Here is a 22,849-nt window from a genome sequence, read left to right on the forward strand (position 1 = left end):
AGGCTCTGATACCAAAGCTGTCGGGACCCCAATCCCAAGTCACATTGATCTAGCTGGTAACACCTCATATAACTTTGCGGCCTCACGCACGGTATTACCACGGGTGTCGCCTTACCCTGGCCCGGGACCGTTTGCGCCTATTGGCTCACGTATATGATTGTGTCGCTAGCATCCATATGACAGAGAACCCGGGCCGACATGGCTAGTCATGAACCCAAAGCGGCACTAACCTATGGGGACAGGTATACATGATTCACATTGAGCATGTCGGTCAGCAGCGTGTGAATCCGGGCTGTAGCACTCGGCTAACAGGACTCCGGATGTCACCGCGTGACATTTCCCCGAAGGGATAGACACAAGAATGAAGTGAAACACATGCCGGCCGTCAAGTGTCCTGAGCAGTAGTGCTGGGATAGCAGGACTCCTATGAACCGGGCTGTAGCGGACTACTATGGCTCAAGGAAGCACTAGACTACATTTCCCCATATGAGAGGCTGCCAAAGATAAACAACTAGATTGTCGGATCCCACACATAGCAATACACGTCACACTTATGCATAACATGCATGTATGTGCTGTACAACAAGGCATCACAACATAACGCAACTCATATAGATAAAGGCCCAGAAGAGCCACATAGCATTAAATACAAATAGGGGTCACATGACCCATCATTCAGAGCATACAAGCACCGGAAGCATTACATGTCTGAGTACAGACAACTACAAATAAAAAGGCTAAGAAGCCTGACTATCTACAAGTCCCTCCCAAGGGTACAAGATCGTAGTAGAGTGCAAGCTACTCGTCCAAGTCCAAGCGGTACTACTAGTGAGACAGATGTCTCACCTGCAAAACATAAATAAAGCAAACGTGAGTACAAAGATACCCAGCAAGACTTACATCAGATCCTATCATACATGCATTTGTATCAAGAAGGTAATGTGGAGTTTAGTTGCAGCAAGCCAGCTTTGACTCAGTGGCTATCCTGTTCTACGACAACGAGAAACTTCTTTGAGGTGAGGCAGCACACACGAGTCCACTAAACCCCTAATCAAATACACTACCATGGATTCATTCTCGTCTCCTTACGAGAAGGCCATCCATAGCACTCACACTTGTCTTGAGCATTTTAGGGTATCCACTTTAAGTTGTCTATGTACCAGGTAAGAATCCAAGAAGTCCATAACCGAGGACACGGCTATTCGAATAGATCATGATAACCCTGCAGGGGTGTACTTCTTCACACACGCTCTCACCACTTATCACCATGTACACGTCATGTATCTCAGCAACCTTCAAACGGAAGCCTGGCGAGGGTGTCGGCCATGACCTGACTAACCACACAAGACTCTAGACCAGGTTTATCACCTATTCGGGTTCAATTCGCAAGGAGATCCAGCCAGGGTGTCGCTCACGGCCCCAAACGATATGTGCAGGGTTCCTAAGCCCACCTTGCCGGATGGATCTATGCTTGGTACACCGTGGCACTTGCGCCTAGTCTGTCCCAAGCCCACCTGGTCGGGTGCCACTTGGTAGACTACTAACACTACCTACAAACACCAGAAACTATTTGCGACTCCTGGACAGAGATCAAGTTGGCTAATAAGTCGAGAGGGGCACTTAAGCATTCCAATGTGTGGTAGTAGCTAGTCATTGGAGAACATACACAGAACTCAGTGCTTAAGGACGGTTCCAGTGAGACAACCCACCATGTACTCCTACATGGCCTCTCACCGCTACCTTTACCAAATCGTATTCACACGCTTAACTCTTAGCACCAGAACATATCGTACCACTTCAATTCATTCCCGATGAATCAGACCTGACACAACTCTAAGCAATAGCAAGCATGGCATGGCAAGAACACAACATGGCTCAATCAACTCCTACACATGTTAGTGGGTTTTAACTATTTACTGTGGCAATAACAGGTAATGCAGAGGAATGGGTTCAACTACCGCAGCATAATGTAGCAGTTGAATCGTTGTTGTCCTAATGCAATAAATGAGAGCAGGCGTGAGAGAGTAGGATTGTATCGGAATGAACAAGGGGGTTTGCTTGCCTGGTAGATCAACAAGGAAGGCACTGCTCCTCAGACAGGTACTCTAGAAGGGTCTCCGGAGCAGGACCTATCGAGAAGGAATGGTGTCGATAATCAAACACAAGCATATGCAACAATATGATGCATGATCATGGCATGAGTATGTGATGTGCTTTGAGCTAATGCATTTAGCATTCCATTTGGAAGAGGTCCATTTGAACCCAAGGTTCAAATGCAACTCTAAATTAAATCTTTATAAATGCCATTTATATGTTTTCACATATACAGCAACTATAAGTTGTTAGACATGCATGAAACTGGTACAGATGAATAGATTGAATTTTTCTGATAATTTTTCATATATAAATTATTTCAATCTGAGCTACGGTTGAATTTCTATTAATTTTTGAAGTTTTGAATATATTCTAGAATTTCCTGATTTAATTTTAAACCAGAAAGTGAATAACTGCATCAGCATTACGTCATGCCTGCATCAGCAGGTCAACAGAGCGGACCAGGTCAAACCTGACATGTGGGGTCCACACGTCAGTGACCGGTTAGTTAACAGGGGGTTATTAAACTAATCTAATTAAAGGATTAGGGTGCCTGGGCCCACTGTCAGCGTCCGGGATTAGTTACACGGTGATTAGCCTTAAGCTAATCACTTGTCAGGCCAGGCCCGCACGTCAGGCCGACTAGGGTCATCGGCGGCGACCTCTGGATGCGGCGGCGTCCACGCTGCATGGCACGGGGGCGGCGGCTGGGAGCACCGGGGCGTAGCCCGTGCTCTCCCGCATCTAGTGCGGTAGGTAGGAGGAGGAGGGGTGGCCGGAGACGACCGTGGCGGCCGGACGTACGGGAACGGCGGGTTCGGCGCTACGGGGCACTATGGGGCTACGGTTGCGAGCTCGGGAGGGCACTAAGAACGGCGGTGAGCTCGGTTGCGAGCTGTGGCAGCTGTGCCCACGGCGGCGACATGAACGTGGAGCCAAGCTCCCGGCCAAGGTGGCTTACAGGGCTAGGGGGCGCTCGAGATACGGGGCTAGGGGGAGGGGGAAGGGGAGCTCACAGCGAACTCGAAGGCGTCGTCGGTGAGCTCGGGGAGGACCAGTCAGCGACGAATTTAGCGGCGGTGATCCGCGGCTCCGACGAAGGGGATGACGGCGGTGGCGACGCTGCAGTGCTCCTGGCGTCATCCAGCTCAACGAGGAGGCGTAGTCGAGGGCGGCGATGCTCCTGGACAGCAGCAAGGGACGGGGCGGTGGCGATGGTCGTGGTGGCTCACAGCGACGTGTTGCGGTGGCGTTCGGGCGCGGAAGAGAAGACGAGCAGAGGAGAGGAGAGAGCTCAGGAGAGAGTGAGGAGAGGCCAGGTGGCTCGGTGGAGCTCTCTGGGGTGGACAGTGCCGAGGGGAAGGGGGCAGGCAGGCAGGAGCATGGCGTGCATGCGCACACTCGCCGTGCCCTCCTTCGCCTCCTCCTGGCAAGGATGAGGATGACTGGCTTGGCTATTTGGGCCGGGCCAGGCCGCACAGTGCTAGACCAGCACAAGAGCTGGCCGCAGGTAAGGTCCAGGTAGGTTTTTCCATTTTTTGTTTTTCTTTTCTATTTTTCTGACATTTGTTTGGTTTAATAAAAATACTAAACCATTTTATTTTCTTATGCCAATTTTTGCACGGGCTAGTGGTATTATTCCAGAGCTCCTCAACTACTGGCATAAATTTTGGACATATATTATATATATCATATATATATCCAAGCAATAAATTATTGAATTAATTCCAAATGGCCAAAATAAATATTTATGAGTTCCTAAAAAATATTGGTTTGATTTTTACCTTTGACCAATATTTTCAGAGAGCAACATGAACATTTTCTTGGAACTTTTTGGAGCAATTTTTATCTGGGTTATTTCCAGAAATGATTTCTGAGGGTTTCAAAATCTCCATTTCAAATTTAAATGGAATGTGAACATGATGCACAACTGACTAGCTGGTCTAGGTCATACCAGAACTAGGGATGTGACAGGGTCTATCTTCCATCGTATTAATCTTCCAATACTTAGTTATTTCCTTTGCCATTTATTTTACTTGCATCTCTTTTTCTCTTTAAAATCAAAATACCAAAAATATTATCCTATCATATCTATCAGATCTCACTCTTGTAAGTAACCGTGTAGGGATTGACAACCCCTTATCACGTTGGATGCGAGGATTTATTTGTTTGTGTAGGTACGAGGGACTCGTGCGCGGCCTCCTACTGGATTGATACCTTGGTTCTCAAAAAAATGAGGGAAATACTTACGCTACTTTGCTGCATCACCCTTTCCTCTTCAAGGGAAAACCAACGCAGTGCTCAAGAGGTAGCAAGAAGGATTTCTGGCGCCGTTGACGGGGAGGTTCGCGGAAGACAAGTCAAGATTTGACACCCCACAACGAGTAACTTGTGGCGCCGTTGCAAGTCACAAACCCTTATCTCCCGCATTACATTATTTGACATTTGCCTCTCGCTTTCCTCCCGCCATTTCACCCTTGCCATTTTATTCGCCCTCTCTCTCCATCCTCCCTCTCTTTCTCTATGTGCCTCTTTTTGCCCGTCTCTTGTTTGCTTGTGTGTTTGATTGCTTTCTTGTCACGATGGTTCTACCTAGATTTGGTGATCTTCACCTTAAAAGGTTAGAAGAGATCGAAAGCAACGTCAGGAGTTTTATGGTTTTACAATTTGAGCATAATAATTTCTTTAGAAATGAGCTTAAAGAACAAAAAATTTTTATGGGTTATATGAATAAAGAGCTCGATGATATGTCTAAAGTATTTGATGGTTTGAAATCTCAGATTGCTCATCTTGAGAAGTTAATAGCTGAAGTTTCGGATAAGCAAGCCACCTTAGTTAATAAGATGGCCGCTAAGCCGGAATTTTTTTTGGAAGATAAAGATGAAGATCTAAAAGTTATTAATGTCTCCCCTATTAAATCTTTGTTTTGCAATATGAATCTTGATAATGATGGGACTGAATATGATCCACCTTTACCTAGACGGTGTTCCAAAAATTTGGAGTCTTTAGATATTGATGCTAAAATTGTTTAAAGTGGGATTGAAGAAGTCAAAACTTTAAATATTAATGAACCCACTATTTTGGATTTCAAGGAATTTAATTATGACAATTGCTATTTGATCGATTGTATTTCCTTATTACAATCCGTGCTAAATTCTCCTCATGCTTATAGTCAAAATAAAGCTTTTACTAAACATATTGTTGATGCTTTCATGCAATCTTATGAAGAAAAACTTGAGTTGTAAGTTACTATCCCTAGAAAACTTTATGATGGGTGGGAACCTACTATTAAAATTAAAATCAAAGATCATGAATGCTATGCTTTGTGTGATCTGGTTGCTAGTGTTTCCACGATTCCAAAGACTTTGTGTGATTTGCTAGTTTTCCATGATTTTGATGATTGCTCTTTAAACTTGCACCTTGCGGATTCCACTATTAGGAAACCTATGGGAAGAATTAATGATGTTCGTATTGTTGCAAATAGGAATTATTTGCCCGTGGCGGCCCTCACGGCACTAATGACCCGCTTTTGTGCGGGCGAGGACAGTTGGTTGGCACGTAGCAAAAACAATGCAAGCGATGCCGTCACCCCTAAAGTTAAAAATAACAAAGACAAGTCTCGACGCAATAGATACAAGCGCCGAAATAGTGGTGACAACACCGAGGATACGGCGGTCAACGCCGGATTCAGTGGCTCTAAGTCCGGTCAGCGGAAGAAGCCGTTCCAAAAGAACAATTCGGGCCCATCCAGCTTGGACCGCATACTTGATCGTCCATGCCAGATTCACGGCACCCCCGACAAGCCTCCTAATCATACAAATAGAGAGAGCTGGGTTTTCAAACAGGCCGGCAAATGAAACGCCGAGAACAGGGAAAAAGGATCGCAAAGCGAGGACGATGACGAAGAGCCACAGCAGCCGAACACAGGGGGACAAAAGAACTTTCGCCCTCAGGTCAAAATGGTGAACATGATATATGCCACCCACATCCCCAAGAGGGAGCGCAAGCGTGCGCTTAGGGACGTCCACGCGATAGAGCCAGTCGCCCCAAAATTCAATCCATGGTCGTCATGCCCGATCACTTTTGGTTGCCGGGACCACCCGACCAGTATCCGTCACGGGGGCTCAGCGACACTAGTTTTGGACCCAATAATTGATGGGTTTCACCTCACTCGCGTCCTTATGGACGGTGGTAGCAGCCTCAATCTGCTCTATCAGGATACATCGCGGAAAATGGGCATTAACCCATCAAGGATCAAGCCTACAAGGACTACCTTTAAAGGAGTCATACCAGGTGTAGAGGCCCGCTGTACGGGCTCAATCACATTAGAGGTTGTCTTCGGATCTCCGGACAACTTTCGAAGCGAGTATTTAATCTTCGATATCGTCCCATTCCGCCGCGGCTATCATGCACTGCTCAGACGAACTGCGTTTGCTCGATTAAGCGCAGTGCCACACTATGCTTATCTCAAGCTCAAGATGCCCGGTCGACGCAGTATTATAACAGTCAATGGCAATACAGAACACTCTCTTCGTACAGAAGAGCACACAGCTGCCCTAGCAGCAGAACTACAAAGCGGCCTTCTCAAGCAGACCCTTCATTCAGCTGATGATCCCGCAGACATCCTTAAGAGGGTCCGAACTACTCTACAGCAGGAGAGCTCGGCTCGTCAGGAGCTCGACTAGCAATCCGTCCTCCGTCTCAATCCCGATCAAGTGGTGGCATTCGTGCCACGCGTACATAACTACACACTTAAAATTCCATGGGCATTGAAGGAGGCACATACAACTTGTGATCCATGGCATGGCTCAACCGACATCGGATACACACATACTTTCACGTCTCAATCCCACAGGCCTCATCGGGGGGTCTGGTCATCGGCCCTCTTGTAGGATAAATACACCAAGACGGCGAGAAGCGCGGACATATGGGAAACTTTTTAGGTGATTCCGTTAACGATAACTCTACCTGTTTTCGAGGACCCATATGCAGCTCTCCCCTAGTTTCGTCATGTTAAATAGCCTATTGCCTCTTGCACTATTTGTATCAATGCGCCTTGACGTACTAATTACATTACAATGAAAATAGTGTGTAGCTGGAGCTTTAGGACCCCAGCTTTTTACCTTTAAGTATTTTCTGTTTTCTTTCTCTCTTTTCTTTTTTCAGATTCCCTATGGATAACCCCATCAGGTAGCACCGGTACACTTTGGTACGTTTGACATAAGTTTCGCATAGGGTGCCTTAGACTGGGCCGGCCCGTTTCCCCTTTTTCGTTGTTCTATTTCTATTTTTATTTTTCTGTTCCTTTCCATTTCTCTTTTATATTTTTTCCTTTTTTCTGTATTGTTTAATTATTTTTTATGAAGTAAAAATTTACAATAATATTTAGAATTTCAATATTTTTTAAAACATTCAAATAATGGTCAGTATTCTAAAATTTGCTTCTATATTGAATAATGTTTGAAACTTTTAAAATTTCCCGTTTCCAAATCTTCCCAACATTCAAAAAATGATCTCCTTTTTAAAAATTACTTTTTCTTTTTCAAAATTGTCAAGATTTATTTATAAAGATTACATTTTATAAAATGTTCCATATTTTAAACAATTCTTGTTTTAGTGAAATGTTCAAAAATCAGAAAAATATTTGCGTCTAAAACATTTTGTATTTTTTGAAAATTCCCTAAAAACAATTCAAAAAATCCAAAAATAATTGTGTTTTTGTAAAATGTACATGTTTTTGAAATATTGTTTGTGAATTTCGAAAAATGTTCATGTTTCTAATTGTGTTCGTGATTTTCCTAAGATATTGGAATTTGCAAAAACAATGTTTGCATATTTCTAAAATTGACCAGGATTTAAAAATTGTTAATGTTTCCAAGAATATTCACCAAGTCATATTTTTTGAATGTTCAAAATAATCAAAAATATTTCTGATGTGACACTACAGTATTTTCTTAAATATTTGCGTTGACCATTAGTTAGCAGTGCGTGTTCGTTCTTTGTTGGTTGACTATAAATGAAAGAAATTGTGGACACGTGCCAATAAATTATGTTATTTAGCTTTAGTTAGAGCAAAATTGTGGGCACTTGAGCACTAAAATAATCAAAGAGAATAAAACCTAAAAAATAAGGGACATTCATGCCTGATTATGCTCATGAAACAGGATTTATGCGCTGCAATTAATAATCCACCCGGTTACGCCGTCGTAGCATAGAGTGGTCGAAGCAATCATGTCCCGAAGATCGCTGCGCAGCAACCAAATGAGGAGGCAGGCACAACCCCGAGAAGGAGGCGGACCCGGAGGAAAAAAGGCAAGAGTTGGGTGCTCGCCACCACGCCGACCAACCAAGTCACTATCAAGATTTCGTGTGTCAAACATGTTCAGCGAGAAGACCATAACTTCTTGCCATGTCGCCTACCATTGTCGGGACCACTTTTTGGATGACACATAAATTATTTTTCCCATTGCTTCTCGCAAAAAAATATCCCTCCCGGTGCAACGCACGGGCATATGTGCTAGTTACATTACAATAAAAATAGTGTGTGGCTGCAGCTTCAGGACCCCAGCTTTTTACCTTTAAGTCTTTTCTGTTTTCTTTCTCTCTTTTCTTTTTTCAGATTCCCTGTGGATAACCCCATCAGGTAGCACCGGTACACTTTGGTACGTTTGACATAAGTTTCGCACAGGGTGCCTTAGACTGGGCCGGCCCGTTTCCCCTTTTTCATTGTTCTATTTCTATTTTTATTTTTCTGTTCCTTTCCATTTCTCTTTTATATTTTTTCCTTTTTTCTGTATTGTTTAATTATTTTTTATGAAGTAAAAATTTACAATAATATTTAGAATTTCAATATTTATTAGAACATTCAAATAATGGTCAGAATTCTAAAATTTGCTTCTATATTGAATAATGTTTGAAACTTTTAAAATTTCCCGTTTCCAAATCTTCCCAACATTCAAAAAATTATTTCCTTTTTAAAAATTACTTTTTCTTTTTCAAAATCGTCAAGATTTATTTATAAAGATTACATTTTATAAAATGTTCCATATTTTAAACAATTCTTGTTTTAGTGAAATGTTTAAAAATCAGAAAAATATTTGCATCTAAAACATTTTGTATTTTTTGAAAATTCCCTAAAAACAATTCAAAAAATCAAAAAATATTTGTGTTTTTGTAAAATGTACATGTTTTCGAAATATTGTTTGTGAATTTCGAAAAATGTTCATGTTTCTAATTTTGTTCGTGATTTTCCTAAGATATTGGAATTTGCAAAAACAATGTTCGCATATTTCTAAAATTGACCAGGATTTAAAAATTGTTAATGTTTCCAAGAATATTCACCAAGTCATATTTTTTGAATGTTCAAAATAATCAAAAATATTTCTGATGTGACACTATAGTATTTTCTTAAATATTTGCGTTGACCATTAGTTAGCAGTGCGTGTTCGTTCTTTGCTGGTTGACTATAAATGAAAGAAATTGTGGACACGTGCCAATAAATTATGTTATTTAGCTTTAGTTAGAGCAAAATTGTAGGCACTTGAGCACTAAAATAATCAAAGAGAATAAAACCTAAAAAAGAAGGGACATTCATGCCTGATTATGCTCATGAAACAGGATTTATGCGCTGCAATTAATAATCCACCCGGTTACGCCGTCGTAGCATAGAGTGGTCGAAGCAATCATGTCCCGAAGATCGCTGCGCAGCAACCAAATGAGGAGGCAGGCACAACCCCGAGAAGGAGGCGGACCCGGAGGAAAAAAGGCAAGAGTTGGGTGCTCGCCACCACGCCGACCAACCTAGTCACTATCAAGATTTCGTGTGTCAAACATGTTCAGCGAGAAGACCATAACTTCTTGCCATGTCGCCTACCATTGTCGGGACCACTTTTTGGATGACACATAAATTATTTTTCCCATTGCTTCTCGCAAAAAAATATCCCTCCCGGTGCAACGCACGGGCATATGTGCTAGTTACATTACAATAAAAATAGTGTGTGGCTGCAGCTTCAGGACCCCAGCTTTTTACCTTTAAGTCTTTTCTGTTTTCTTTCTCTCTTTTCTTTTTTCAGATTCCCTGTGGATAACCCCATCAGGTAGCACCCGTACACTTTGGTACGTTTGATGTTTTCCAGGGACTTTATTGCACCTTACACTATGGCAACAAAAGTCCGAACACTTTCTATAAGTATAGTTCGGCACCCCGAATTTAGCATTATATGCATGGGCTCCGAATCATGTCTTTGGTCAATAGTTGGCTTGCCCGGCTCTTGTGCTTGCTACCCTACGTTCCGCTACATCGGCTAGGGTAGTAAAGGGAGAGCTACTGTGATTGTGTCCTGGTCTAAACCAGATGAGCACCTCAGTAGAGAAAGCCGAAAACTGACTGTCATGATGCGGCGAGAGCTGGTCAGCTGTTCGGAGGTCTCAAATCATTGGAGATTTTTCCGCAGCGCAAAGGATCATTACTTCCCGATCAGACACCGACATCACTCTGGTTCTTATGCCAGGGGCTATGTGTATGTTTTATTATAAAACTCCTATGGCTAAGCGGGGGCGTTCAAGCCGTATAGTCTGGTTGCCTGGTTCGTTGCACTAAACAACTCCTTCAACGACCATATAATTTGATCAAGGTTGTTTAGATTCCATCCCGAACACCTCCGTACTACCTACACGAGGGCTGGAGCCGACGACTGGTTAACCCTCAGATTTCATACAACATGGCCGCACAGGAGGAAACAATCAAAACATAATAAAAATTATATATTACAAAGCTGATTTGTTGTCATCATACAAGACAAAATACGAGTGTACTCACTTGAAAATAACGTCATGCCCGCACTGCATGGCTACAATACAAGACCCCTCGAGGACATTTGCAAAATAGCGCTCGGCTGTACGGTGCTCCTTGCCCTTTGGCGGCCCCTTGGTCAGCTCGATGGCGTCCATTTTCGCCCACCACATCTTGCAGCGAGCAAAGGCTATTCAGACACCTTCAATACAGACCGACCGCTTTACAACCTCAAGTCGCGGGCAGGCACTAACAAGCCGCTTCACAAGCCCGAAGTAGCTGCTAGGTACTAGCGCGGCAGGCCATAGCCGGATTATCAGGCCCTCATGGCCAGCTCGGCTGCCTTGTGCAGCTCGACCAACTGTTTCAGCTGGTCGCTGAAGGATACCGGATGTTCGGGTCGAAGATATTGAGACCAGAACAGCTTCTCCGTCAAACTCCCTTCCTCGGCTCGATAGAATTCAGCAGCATTGGATACGCTGCGTGGCAAATCCGTAAACGCCCCTGTGGAGCACCAAATTCGGGTAAGCAACAGGAGTGTTCCCGTCATCAACTTGCTTTGCATAATGAAAAACTTACTGGCCGCAATCTTCTTAGCCGCCTGGAGTTCCTGAAGAGCGCTTTGGGCTTCGGCTCGAGCCTCTTGTGTGCTCTGGCGAGCCTTGGCAAGTTCAGATGCTTGCGTCTTAGAATCACGCTCCAGGGACTCATACTTCTTAACAGCATCCTGAAGCTCTTATTGCACCTCGCTGACCCGGGCCTCGTGCTTTTCGCGTGCAGCGTGTTCCTTGGCTGCTTTTTCCTCGGCCTCGGCCAATGCCTTCTTGAGGGGAGCCACCTCGGTTGTGGCACCTAGCATACTCTAGGACACTTTAGTTAGCACGAAGTATTCATCCTTCCTAAACATACATGCACAGGTTACTGCATACCTTTGTTGTCCTCCAGCCGTGTCTTCACAAGACTAAGCTCTTCCTCGCCCTGCTCCAGGCTCCGCTTCAGTTTGGAGACCTTCGTAGTATGAGCGGCAGCAGCCAGCAGCGACGCCTGCTTATTCACATAGACATCATATGCTAGACTCCTGTGAAACTTGTTTTGATCCTTTGTTCGACTTTTCTTTCCGAACACCGAACAGAGCATCAGGGGCTACTGTCTATGCTGTGATATTCTTTATACAATTATTATTACCTCAAAGCCTGTTAAAAGGCTAGTGCAGGCTTCGATCAGTCCACTTTTGGCAGACTGAACCTTTTTGATCACCGTACCCATGAGGGCACGATGCCCATCTACAATGGAAGCGTCTTGCAGCGCTTCCAGTAGATTATCCGGTGCCTCTTGTCGGATAGAGGTCAGCATCGTAACAGGCACACCCCCTCCTTTCGAGGAAGGCCGTTCTCTAGACTCCGAAGCCGTACAGATCTCCGGAATGATATCCGGCTGAGGGCCGAATGGAACTCGGCCCCCACCATCAGTCTCCATGGGGGTTTCTACCCCATGTGTCCGGTGGCCGGGGAGTCACCCTTAAACGCCGCCCTGACAATCTCCAGAGCCTCCCCTTTGTTGGGGAAGGCCCTTTGGGACACCACCTCGTCATCACTCTTGGGCGAGGCAGAGTGAGCAGGTGGCGGCGACATGCTAGCCATCTCCTTTGAGTCTAGCGAGCCCTCTGTCGAGGACTGCAGAGAACCGTCGCGGGCCGGACTGCAATAGCATAAACATATTAATATTGCAAAGGGGAAGGTCCGAACATTTAGAAGAGAATAAGGTCTTGGGTACTTATGAAGCAGACTGAGGCTTGGTGTGGGGCATTCGTTCCGGACTGCTATCGACATCCCACATGGAATTATCCACGAGGGAGCCCTTCCCCCTCTTGGGTGCCTTCGCCTCCAGGTTTGTGGAGGCCACCCTTTTCTTCATTCCCCTCTCAGGGGGTTGTTGTCTTCCTCCTCCTCGTCACTGTCTTCAGCGACTGAAGGGTCAGTCTCGTCTTCGGATGACAGTTCCAAAGAATCCTTTCGACGAAGGCCACTCCTGGTCCCCTTGGCTGCCATTTTGATCTTGTTCTCTGGCACATCATAAGGCGCCGGGAACAACATCTTCGTCAGTTGTGGGGTCTCTTCGTCTTCGGGTAGCGGGGCTGGACAGTTAATCCGCCTCGCTATGTCGACCCAGGCCTAAGGAAAAAATTGATATGAGAGCTCAGACTTCTTTCTCACAATACGCTGGTAAGGTTATGCCTTGAGAGCGTGAAAAAACATACCAAATTAGCTTGGCGCTTTGAGCTAAGCCCACGATCCTCGGTTGTAGGTGGTGGCGTCTCGCCGGCCTTGAAGAGCACTTTCCAGATATCCTCGTGCGTTATGCCGAAGAGCTCTAGCAGCGTCTGGTGCTTGGCCGGATCGAATCCCATAAATAACAGGTCCAGCGTTGGCACGGGAGGATCCGGCGGATGAGCATAACCTGGATCACATTGAAAAGCTTAATCTTTCTGAATATCATGTTCTCGACGCACATCTGGAGCCCTGTCAGCTCGCCCTTAGCACCCCATGTTAGGCCCTTCTCTTGCCAGGAGGTGAGCCGCATCGGTACTTCGGATCGGAATTGGGGGGCCGCCGTCCAGTTAGTGTCACGCAGCTCGGTGATGTAGAACCACCCTGATTGCCACCCCTTCACCGTCTCCACGAAAGAACCTTCGAGCCAGGTGACATTGGGCATCTTACCCAACATAGCTCCTCCGCACTCTGCCTGTTGGCCTCTCACCACCTTTGGCTTCACATTAAAGGTCTTCAGCCATAGGCCGAAGTGAGGTGGAATGCAGAGAAAGGCCTCGCACATGACTATAAATGCCGAGATGTTGAGGATAAAGTTAGGGGCTAGATCATGGAAGTCTAGCCCATAATATAACATCAATCCGCAGACAAATGGGTGGAGAGGGAATCCTAGCCCATGGACAAAATGCGTGAGGAACACCACTCTCTCGTGAGGCTCAGGGGTGGGGACGATCTGTCCCTCGGCCGGGAGTTAGTGAATGATCACCTTGGCAAGGTATCCGGCCTCTCAGAGCTCCTCTATATTTTCCCTCTAAACAGAGGAGGTCATCCACTTGCCGCCGGCTCCAGATCCGGACATGGTTGGGTGCTGGTTTGAATAAGGACTTGGGCGCTGGAGCTCAAGGACAGAGAGGCAGGAGGAAAGCATAGGAGAAGAAAGAGGAATCTTATATCCTTATAATGGCGGTGAATATTGAATGCCCCCCATTCGCCTTAAAAATCGCCTGCTCCCAAGGCTGTGTAAACGGCACGGTTGGGTTACCCACGCCCGTATTGATGAGAATCCCGTGATAAGGGGACACGATCTCTGCTTTGACAAGACGTGCCAATGACAACCGCGTCTCGAAACATGGGGCGAAAAACGGTTCGAAATTATAACCGGACAGGCGTGATGTGACATTACTAAAGTTGTGAGCGGATGGGACTCGTGTGTTATTATATTCTCTCTACGGTTGTGTGTGGTGTGTGTTACAGGTCCGGACACAATCAATTCGGGAGTTCGGAAGGAGGAACCCGCCTTGCAATGCCGAAGACAGCCCTATGCGCCAGATACCTTGTCATTGAAGTCAGGTTCAGGGGCTACTGAAGGAGTCGTGGAGTAAGGGGTCCTCGGGCGTCCAGCCTGTTATCTATGGGCTGGACTGATGGGCTGTGAAGATATGAAGACCGAAGACGGTGCCCGTGTCCGAATGGGACTCTACTTGGTGTGGAAGGCAAGCTTGGCGAACAACTATGAAGATTCCATATTGTGTAACCGACTCTATGTAACCCTAGACCCCCCTGGTGTTTATATAAACCGGAGGACTTATTCCGTATAGGGAATACTCAATACCGTAGTCATACAGGCTAGACTTCTAGGGTTTAGCTATTACGGCCTCATGGTAGATCAACTCTTGTAACACTCATATTCATCAAGATCAATCAAGCAGGAAGTAGGGTATTACCTCCATAGAGAGGGCGCGAACCTGGGTAAAAATTGTGTCCCTTGTCTCGTGTTACCATCAACCTTAGACGCACAATTCGGGACCCCTACCCGAGATCCGCCGGTTTTGACACCGACACTCCCCTACGCCGTCCCTCTCACTGCCTCGCCCTCCGCCAGCCGCGGGCGGCGTGTCCCATGGAGCACCTCCATCACCTCTGCCCCAAGATGGTGTCTTGGCGCCCAGGGGCGCGGCCCCACGACGCGACATGCTGCGTCTGGCGCCCGTGCAAGAAGAAAGAAGCTGCTAAGAAGTCCCTCTACCATGAGAAAATGCCCCCGCGCTCCCTGCGCCACCACAGCAAGACCGTGTGCCGCCTGCGGCGGCGGTGCATGGACCGCATCAAGGACAAGTTCTCCACCAGTGCAGAGTCCCGGTGACCACGGCAGGCTGCCGCACCTTCACCCCCGAGCTATGTAGCATCGCTTGGCCGGGCAAGTTCAAGCCGAATCTGCCTCCTCGCTATGACGACACCCCCGACCCCACGGAGTTCTTGGAGCTCTACGAGCTGAGCATCGAGGCGGCCAACGGCGACGAGAAAGTAATGGCGAACTAGTTCCCCATGGCTCTCAAGGATGGTGCCCCCTCCTGGCTCCTGAATCTGCCTCCAGGCTCGATCTCATCCTGGAACGAGATGCGCGACCGTTTTGTCGCCAACTTCCAGGGCACTCGTGAGCGCCCACCGGCTGCGGGTGACCTATGCCGCATCAAGAAACAACCAGGAGAGACCCTCAGAAGTACATCCAGCACTTCATCAACCTTCGTCTCAAGATACCCAAGGTGACGGACGAGACCATCATCTCCTCGTTCTCCGATGGCGTCTGCGACGCCAAGATGAAGGATGAGCTCGCCATCCATGAGGAATTTTGCACGTCTCTTGCCATCCAAGTGCGCAAGAGCTGAGGAGGGGTGCCTCTCCCTCCATGATCTCCCGGCTGCGGACCCAGAGGAGAAGAAAGCCAAGGCCAAAGACGTGAAGCGCAAGGGACCAGCCGTGCTTGCGGCGGAGCCAGACACCAAGCACTGCAGGGACCAGCCCGAGTCATCCAAGGGTAGCCGACCATTCTGCGCCTTCCATAACCTGCATAGCCACAACAGCAGCGACTATCAAAAGCTCAAAGCCATTCGAGAAGGACGCCTCGGTCGAAGCCCTAAGCGTAACGACTGGGGCAACGGCCGACGAGGAGGACATGGTGGCGGACGCTGGGATGACCGTGGCCCGCATTAGGAGTGGCGCGACCGGCGTCGTGAGGACCGCTGGCAGGACCAGCCTCGTGAACGTGCCTGGAGGGATCAGCTTCGCGAGGACCGTTCTCAGGGCAATGCTGGGATTCCTCCACTGCCACCACCAAGAAGGAACGACGACCACCACCAAGACGAGGGGGCTGGGGGCTTCCAGGAACCGCGTGCTATCGTCTGCATCTTGGGCGGAGCTCAAGCCCCAGCCTCATAGCGTATCTTCAAGCAGTTTGCTCGCGCGATGAACGCAGTCCTCCCCGGTGCCCGCTCAGGTGGTCCAAGTGTGCCATTACCTTCAGCTCAGCAGATCAGCTCAAGTGCACGGCCACCGCCGGTTTCGTCCCGATGCTTTGTTCACAAGTCATCAGCGGCGCAGGGCACAACGTACGACAACCTCCAAGTGTCATATGATCAGCTTCAGCCCATCAAGCCTTTCTCAGGAGTGACCGATGGCTCCACCACGCCGATCGGTCTGGTTCGCCTGCCAGTCACCTTTGGAGAACGCAACAACTACCGCACCGAGCTCATCGATTTCGACATCGCCCACATTCGTCTGCCGTACAATGCCAACCTCGAGTATCCGACCTTAGCCAAGTTCATAGACGTAACGCACCACGGCTACAACGTCCTCAAGATGCCAGGAAGCGGCGGGATCGTCATAGTCCCCTGTGAGGAAAGAGATGCGGTGTGCTCCCTCGAGCGCGCCTTCCAAGCAGCGTCAATCAAAGACCTCGGCAACAATGTAGCTCCGTACCCTCCTGAGGTCGTCCCCAATAAGAAGAAGCATCAACTCCGTGCCGGACCTCACGAGGGCAGCGCAGCAAGTGGCACCTCGTCAGGATCAGCACCCGCACCTAGGGCGTCTCCCTCTGCCGCATAGGAAGGCGCGCCCAGTGACCTCCTCGGGCAGGGCTCGGGGGCTCTCTTCTGGAGGGCCTCAGACCTAGCCAACATCACGAGGGAGACGCTCGGGCACAACTTGGAGGCGTGTTTCGTGGCATGTCTCCCTCAGGAGGACACCAGGCAAGGAGCGCCCGACGCTCAGGAGTTCATCACCAAGGTATCTCAGGAGCTTCAGGACCCAAGAGCAATACGCGGCGACCGCCGCCCACCTGGCGTTGCTCCCCACCCGAGCAAGGGTGGTGAGCTGCGTGTCTGCATCGACATCCCATGGCTCAACCGAGCCGCGCCTCAGGAGCGCTTCTGGCCTTCGCGTGTTGGGCACTGTGAAGGTCCACCTCACAGCTACATTCCTATGCCGCTCGGCCTGCCGAGCATAGCTGTTGCCTTCCAGCGCAACCTGCGGAGCGTCATGGCGGGTCAGGAGGCCAGGCACCATGCCGTCCTAGCGGAGATGGAGACGGTCCTCAAGGAACCGCCTGGACCCCCAGAGCCTCCCGAGTCTCAGGGCCCAGTGGCTCATGAGGGGCAACCCCTTCACCGCGTACCTTCAGCTGCCTCAACACCCCTTCATCGACAGAAACCAGGTAACATTTTCCAAGTTCATTTAGCTGGGAGCGCCCTTAGGGCTGCATTACTCCTAGGCCGCGTGGGTCCGTCCCTGTGGCATGTATCCCATCTTTTTTATGTCTTTAGGTTACCTTGCTGGGGGCGCCCCTCGGACTGCATCATCCCCAAGCCGCTCGGACCTGACCCAGTGGCACGTATCATTCATGCATTTACCTAAGCTAGGTTTCCTTTCGTGCTTAATCTATCTATGGCTATCACCAGCTTGATTGTCTGCCATCGCGGGAGCCGCGCGCCGGTCGTCTTAGTTTAGGACCCTTCGCGTGAGAGGGTTAGGCACGTCGTCTGTGCTCGGGGCCATCCCTGCAGCGTCGATAAATCTAATGGTCGAGCTTTGTCTGGCGGGCCGGCCCCGTTCACATCACCTCCTGGGGCTGTTGGTGCTTGGCTTTCTCATGCGATAACCTCAGGAGATTCGTTCGGCGTAGGTTGTCTAACCACCTCGCGGGACCAACACAACAAACAAGAATCTAGACCAGGCGCACCCCGCCTTGAGGTAGGGCCTCGTGAGTCCCGCGCTGGCTCACAAGTGCCCAGACACACCTCGTCTAGCCCTGTCGTGCAAGCCACGTGTCAAGGCGGGCCTGTACACGCCGCGGGGGATCTCTGCAGTTGGGAGTCCCCTCCCACGTACCAGAGGCGGATCGGCAATTAGCACGGAGATCGGTGCCCTTCCTCAAGCTAACTTGCAGGAACTTCCTGAAGGCTACAGGGGGCGATACCGTAGACTCTCCCTATTTTCTCATGAGATTCGCTTGCGTGTTAAAAGGGGCGGTCCTGAGCATCGCGACTAAGGAGCTGTTACTGGCTCTCAAGCCCTCACCCCCTGGCCTTGACCATGCCACGCGACCTGGCATACCAGCGGCAGCTGAGCTTGCTCGAGGGCCGGGACGTGAGGACGTAGAGCATCGGGAAGAACATGGAGATGAGGGGGAGGCCCATACGGGCCTGACCTAGCTACTCAGCAGCGGCCGATGCCCAAGCCTGGCATCTCGTGAGGGACCAACCCCGGATTGCCAAGATAAGTTTCGCACTCAATCAACCGCTACCGCGTAGAGTTCTCATTTGTGTAGCTCCGCTGCGGCGACGTAGTCTCCCTCTCCTACCTCTCGGCGGTCTCTTGCGCGCCAAAGGGGACCTCCTGAGCATCGTGTCTCAGGGGCTCTTGCTGGACCTCGGGCCACTCACGTCCTGGCCTTGACCACGGGACGCGACCTAGCATACTAGCGATGGCTGAAGCCTGCCTGGGGACAGGGACCTGTCGGCATAGAGCACCATGCCGTCGTGAGATTGGAAAGGGGAAACCGAGTCGGAATGGAGCATGCACACGCACAACTTCATGATAAGGATAATGTCAACAAACGATACTACAGACGCCTTACACGCCCCAGCAGGGTCCATTTCTTGATTCCCCGCAGGGAACAAAAGGAAGGAACTTAGGGAATCCTAACTACGCGTGCCCCTGAGGATGACACCATCATCAACAGTGGGCCACCAGAGGCCGGCGCCAACGTCATCCAGATCAGCAGCGACAGCGGCCTGACGCTGCAGCCCTGCTCCGGGCTCGGCGGGAGCTTGGGGGCACGTAGCCATCGTCGCTCCTCTCCGGAGTCTCGTAAAGCTCGGGAGAGTCGCTGGACGACCAGGAGTCGCCGCTGTCGCTGGAGGAGCTACAGGCGAAGCCTGCGGCACGCCCATCCCCTGCCATTGTGCCGACCTGGTGACCTCCTTCAGGGCAGCACTCCTGGCGGAGGCCTTCCTCCTCGAAGACCTTGAAGAACAACATGGAGGTGCCATTGTACTCGAAGTGGATCGCGAGGGCGCCCTCCACGCGGCAGACTCGGGCGATCTTGCCCCAGCCTCGGGTCATGAAGATCCTCCCGGAGGCGACGACTTCAATTTCTGCTCAAGTCGCCAGGGCGTCGCAGTCGGCATGCTGCAGCCATAGCTCGAGAGGTCCCCTTGGTGGCGTCTCTGCGGAGAAGAAGGAAGGGAGGTGAATCCAAGTGCTCGGGGGCATCACCGCCCACAACACAAACTTGTGTGAGGAGTCTGCGGCATGGACCCCTAGGGCGACGGCGTGCGCCTCCGCAGTGTGGCGGCCACGGCCCTGGCGCAGGTGGTGGCGTTCATTGCTCCTCCCTCCGGATCCGTCAGCGTGAGCATACAAGGGCAGCGAGTACCCAGGAGGCGGCCTTTAGTACCAAGGCCGCAACACCACCGGCCTCACGACCGTGTCGTGGCGATGGGACCTTCTCTTCTTCTGCGGGAGCAGCTCGGGCTTGGTGAGGGGAGAAAAATGGAATCGTCAAGAGAAAGATGGAATCAGCAAGATGTATTCCAACGAAATGCCTTGGATGTGATGTGATCGGCAAGATAAAGATGGAATTCCTTTGGTATAAGGAAGGAAATCAAATGCGTTGTTTGAGAAGGAAAAAGGGTAACTAGAGAAAAAATCAAAATAGGCTCTCCCTGGACTCTACGCAGGACTTCTTTCTAAGCCTCACATAATTTGAATTTCTCTGACATTCCATGTTTCCGAAACGGATCCTATAAAATATTTCACTTTTTCTATGATCATCTCTATTTTAGGTATTCGGGGAATCCTCCTTAATAGACGAAATATTCCTATTATGTCAATGCCAATTGAATCAATGTTATTAGCTGTCAATTTGAACTTTTTGGTATTTTCCGTTTCTTTGGATGATATGATGGGTCAATCATTTGCTTCATTAGTTCCAAAAGTGGCAGCTGCGGAATCTGCTATTGGATTAGCCATTTTCGTTATTACTTTTCGAGTCCGAGGGACTATTGCTGTCGTTATTGCTTATTCTCCTTCCTCGGGCTTGGTGAGGGCAGCCTTGCCCTTCTCTATGGCCGAGAACCTCCGAATCGGCGCCATGACTACACCAGCAAGGAGTGGAGCGAGGAAGGAGAAGAAGCGGGAGAGGCAAAGAAGAGATGGGTGACGGGACTCCGCCCCCACCTCCCATTTATAGACAAGGGGAGGCCAACCACCGGCCTCCAAGATCTAAGGTAATAATGATGGATTTTCCTTGCATGCAGCAGGGACTTGTCAAGTCTGGCAGTTGCCGAGGCTGCATAGGGAAGCGAGGACGCCCACGTCCAATCAACCACCACGCATCGACCAAGGCCGCAGGCTATTGGGGCCCTCAGCGCTCCGCACTTACCCCTTGGCTCCGCCTCAAAGTCAAACCCGAGCGCGCCTTGGGCCCGGGGGCTACTATCGGTGTTCTGGGAACGGGGGACACCCAGACTTGCCTACATGCGGCCCACGGCGTGGCTCTGTGAGCGGGCCCGTACGACCCATCTTCACCAGCAAGGACTCAGGACCCTCGCGAGTGGCCAAGCCTCGCGAGGTGGATGACACAAGACCTCCTTAGGGGCATCCTCACCAGGCCAGCTCGTGAGGGACGTAGAGCTCAAGGCAAGTCAAACCTCGCAAGGTTCTAGTGACGTGAGCCATGACGACCAAGGGCAGGCGGGCGCAAGGTGGACGCCAGCGCGCATAGTGTCCTTGTTTCCTCTTTGGTGCTAAGGAGGAAAGCACAGACGCAGAGTACCGAGGCGTCAAGAAAAGGTTTCCATATCGGTGCAATGAGACCAAGACCAGAAGGACGGCAAGACAAAGGTCACCGTGGAGCCCAAGACGGCGTCACCACCAGAGGCTTTGGCAGGCAAAGACCACTTTTGTCAGGATAAGCTGTACTAGCTGTCCCCTTTCAAATTGGCCGTTGTTGGCTCCCTTCCCGCTCAATATTTGGGGAGAGGAACAAGGCCTCTATAAATAGGACTAGCCACCACCATAGGTAGGAAAACAGGTCTAAAAGGGGATCCGACAGATCAAGACAGACCAGAACAACCACAAGTTCACCGAGCACACTTGATTAGGGCATTGTACTGCTCATCCTCAGCCCAAGAGGCAATCCACCACACCACACTGGATTATGGCATTACACACAACGGTGGCTCGAACCAGTATAAATCTTGGGTCCTTCGTGTTGCGAGTTCGTCAAGTTAGTCCCTGAGATCTTAGCCAAGATAGGACGTGGATCGGTAGGGGGAGATCTTCGTGTGCACCCTAGTGTTCGAACCTTGAGGGTTTTGCCGGAACCAGTGATCCGACACCCTCCTCATCCTCCTCCCTCTTCCCCGGCGGCCCTCCTCCTCCTCTTCCCTCTCCGGCGGCCCCCTCCTCCTCCCTCTCCAGTGGCCCCTCCTCCCCCTCCCCCTCCCCCTCCTACTCTCTCCCCCTCCTCTCTCCTCCACCTTCTCCCACCTCCACCTCCCCCTTTCTGTAAATAGAATAGGAAGTTTTTAGATTTTTAAGTAAATGTAGGTTTTTAGTATATTCTGTTTTTAGAAAATCTAAATAAGTAATTTGAATATAATAAAATATAAAATTAAAAAAAAGTAAATGTAGGTCTTTTGAATAGAATAGGAAATTTTTAGAAATTTTTAATAAGTAATTTTGAATAGAATAAAATATGAAATTGAAAAAAATTGGTAAATGTAGGTCTTTCGAATAGACTAGGAATTTTTTAGAAAATTTGAATAAGTAAATTTGAAAAGAATAGGAAATTATAAGTAAATTTGAATAAGAAAATTTGAAAAGAATAAGAAATTATAAGTAAATTTTAATATAATAATTCAATGTAGCTTATGGAGTTTCACTAAGTCCTAAGATGATGAATTGTCCCCGCTGCCGAGATCAAGGAGCCCCTACATTATCCCCGCTGTCGTCCCCGTCACCGACTCCCTCTGACCTCGATCGAGGTGAGACCAGCCACCCCATGTTGTTAATTTAATTTAGGTATTTTAGGTGTTTAATCTTAGAATAACATAGTATGAACCCTAGTTATGATCGAATTACGTATAAAATGAAGGTTTTTAATTAGGTGTAGTAAATAGAATTTAGGTGTATATCTTGAATGCTTATTGAATGCTCATAAGATGTAGATATAAACATGTATATCTTGTGTTTCTCAGATAGGATATGTGCTTGCCCAAGTGGCCGGCCATGTTTGCAGGTTACACCTCCTATAGTGGCCTATGTTTTGTCGGAGTGTTGATTAATTTCCATTTCATCAAATTTCAGGCGATCAATATATCCTTTTTTAGTAAAGGTTGTGCCAGATTTTTCCATG

Source organism: Triticum urartu, chromosome 6A (assembly GCF_056163025.1).
Source record: "Triticum urartu cultivar PI428250 chromosome 6A, HENAU_Tu73, whole genome shotgun sequence".
Taxonomy (NCBI): Eukaryota; Viridiplantae; Streptophyta; class Magnoliopsida; order Poales; family Poaceae; genus Triticum; species Triticum urartu.